The sequence below is a fragment of the Plodia interpunctella genome, chromosome 11, assembly GCF_027563975.2.
Source record: "Plodia interpunctella isolate USDA-ARS_2022_Savannah chromosome 11, ilPloInte3.2, whole genome shotgun sequence".
NCBI classification, from domain to species: domain Eukaryota; kingdom Metazoa; phylum Arthropoda; class Insecta; order Lepidoptera; family Pyralidae; genus Plodia; species Plodia interpunctella.
In genome coordinates, this window is record NC_071304.1 from 4,013,611 (window position 1) to 4,016,987 (window position 3,377).

General features: G+C 33.2%; 1 long non-coding RNA gene across 1 annotated transcript in view; it reads right to left on the bottom strand.

The window, feature by feature from the left end:
• Positions 1–3,377, bottom strand: part of LOC128673390 (uncharacterized) — a 28,857-nt gene that overhangs the window by 15,660 nt on the left and 9,820 nt on the right. The window lies entirely within an intron of this gene.

Genomic DNA, 3,377 nt, shown 5'->3' on the forward strand with positions numbered 1-3,377 from the left:
ATATTTATACTACAAACAATCACTACTAAAAACAAGGCACTTCCGGCTGTTTGTCTGTCTGTGGCTATGTATGTTTAGATCTTTAAAATTAGGTATGCGGCGGATTTTAATGCGGGTTTTTTAAATAGAATGGCTGATTCAAGAGGAAGGTTTAGGGGTATAATTGATTATGGTTTAACCCAAGCGAAGCCGGGACGGGAGCTAGTCCATAAATAAGTCAATTTTAAGTAGAAGTCTCGATAAAATCGATCTTGACAGACTGCAGATGGACAACGATATGTGTTCCTTTTCTCCTTTTGAAGCTTGGACCCCTTGAAAAAGGGTCAAGTGAGAGTTGGAACTCGAAAACTAAAAAGTGTGTGCGAAAAGAATCGCTCATCGAGTGCTATCTGAGTGTCTTTATCGGGATTAGGTACCTACCTACCTGTTTGCTGAGAGATTTAGGATTGCAGATATGATTGTATAAACAGTATTGACAGAGATGAAGATCCATTGCTCTATATTAAAATACGAGCAAATAAAATATATAGCCCGAAATTAACAACGAAGCAAGATCACAAACATCTCCCACGAGCAGTTTATGGTAATAGATGTTGAAATAAAGAAAAAATATTTAGTTTTAATTCATTTTATGGTTACAAAAATATTTTGCCGGGTAAATATGGCAAGTATTCTCAGTAAGTAATTTTAAAATTTAGCTTTGTTTTCGTCTTGCTTGTTTGTAAAGAATTTTTGATGACACCCCCGGCATTTTCAACTTTTTTTTGACTATAGCGTTCATTAAGATGAAATTTGTAATTAGCATAGTTCCGGTGAGATTCCGTTATTTTTTGTATTTATGATGTTTAGGTAATTAATATTTAAAAAAAAAAATTTTTTATTACACCTCATAGAGTTACATATCAACACTGTTCCGGGGGAATGGACGGAGTACGAGTACCTACATAGGCATTATTCTAGGATTTTAAAATTAACAGATTTTACATTAGCTATTCCATCACATTTCACCAGTTGCACCACTATCTTTATCGTATTTTAATAGGTAAATTTGATCATAAGTGGTCAATTGGATCATAAGTCTGATCGAAAGGTCCCAGGCTTGAATCCTACTTGTGAAGAAGACATGCTGATTGACAGTTTAAGTTCACTGTGTAGCGACTACTTACCTACTTGTCACTAGATATAAGATGACTTTAGACGACTCGAATAAAATCTGAATGTAGCAATAACACACTCGAAAAGAGAGAGAATAGGTAGATAAAGCATAACCATTGCGGATATCGGTAAAAAGATGAAAATACCATGTACAAAGTGACAGCAAAACTTTCTAGGTAGCTACGTTTTACCTCAGTTGACCTAGTATCGCTTAGCGAACGTGTACGTAGCTCGTTTGACAGGCAATATCCGGATGATCCATTGTTCACCTCATTGCGGATTCCGCGCGTAGCTCCCGGACTAACCTCTCTTTCATTTAACTTTTACCTCCCTTGCTTGGGGAGAAGAAAAAAGTAAACTGCAAATAACCAACCAATGATGAAGCGAATATTTGTGCAGCGACCTTTTCATTGCACACCGTATTTTATTCCAGCTAGATAAGACAGAGACTGGTATAAAATACTCCAGCAAAATATATCTAATGAGACGCTTTGTACTCTCAGAGAATTCTTGATCTGTTAGGGGGATGATATTATTGGACAAGTTTGCAAGACCTAAATTTCATTCTAGTAAGTACTTAGATAGGGATTACTGTTAGATAAAATATAAGATATTATTTACTATATTGTAAGAATACTAGGGAAAACTCGCACTTGTTTAACAGGGCACTTACCTACTAGAAAACGTTTTTTGCAAGAATATCGCTTTCATGAATTTATATATCACGGTGCTCCGCTCCCGTGGGAATTCCGGTATAAAAAGTACCTAGGTAGGTACCCTATTCTTGCAAATTATTTTAATAAATTAAAAATATAACTATAAAGTTCTAAAGTTCTACTCAACGAAATTAACCGTTAATTGTAGGTTTTGAAATCATGTATAAATTTAAATATTAATATTTTAATTTCCTGCATGAAGACTGGAATATTCCCGCATAGAGTTGACGATACCATAATAACTTACTTACGACAAAGTTACGACAACATTTTAAGAGATTTAATTATAAAATTAAAATCTTGGAAAATTTCCGATGGGATTTTAATTTTTTGGAAATATTTTTTTTAAGTACACCTTTACAAGTATCATACTAATTAATGTGAAGAGGAAGAGGAAAACAAAGTTATATGCCTGTCTAGTTTAAATAGATTTCTGAGGTACATTCAAATAAAAAAAACTGCTTAAAAATTATCACTAAGTAATTATAAGTTTTAAGCAGTTTTTTTTATTTGCCTTGCCTTGCCATATGGATAAACTGAACAAAAAAAAAATAATCATAATGTTGTGTATACAGTCGTTTTTAAATGATATTTACCCTAGCGGTGCATGGGTATTTACCTACATTAAATGTTTTTAATAACCCACCTATGTGGATAGGTGGGTTTAGCCCATTTTTTGTTACTTCTGTGTCATCACTTACGTACCTACGAGTACCTACTCATATTCGTTAACATTATAGTGAGCAGTGCAAACTATAAAGTCGAATGGGATAATGCGCCTTTTCTTCAGTTTTGTTTTGTGTGGTTCGTATAACACAGATTTTCATCAAAAAGCGAAAATAATATGTGTTACTTATAATTAGTTTTCCATTTTTGAAATTATGTTTGATTAAGTAAAGTTTTTTGATTTATATTTAGTATCATAAGATATGAATATCTAACGTCGGCTATGAGTGAAAACTGCATGAAAATTAGGTACTTATAGATTATCTTCTCATCTTTCATTTAGACAGAATTGGTACTTACAAATTATTAAGTTATAGATTATAAGTTTAAAATATAATTGTCAAGTTTTATTGAAGAATCCACATAGTAACCACAAAGAATGAAGGTGAAGGAAAAACATCGTGAGGAAACCCGCACACTTGTGTGTGAAATGGAGAAGGCAATGGCAAACCACTCCATTAATAATGTCAAGAAAGTTGTTACGTGTGTTTCATTCCATGTAATGACCACGACCCTCAGTCATGAGGAATACGACTGTGAAGACGGTATCTGAAGAGTGAGTGCGCATACCTAAATAATATATAGGTACACACTATACACAAGTGCATAAATTAACATGGTAAGCAACTTTTAGAATTAAAAAACCAAAGAAACTAAGATTTAGTCATGGGTTTTAGGCTAAATTTAGCGACTAATTTATTATATACCTATAGGAATGTAAAGAAAGAAAATTATTATTGCAGGAAATAATGCGATTATTTAACCATACCCTGGATAAAC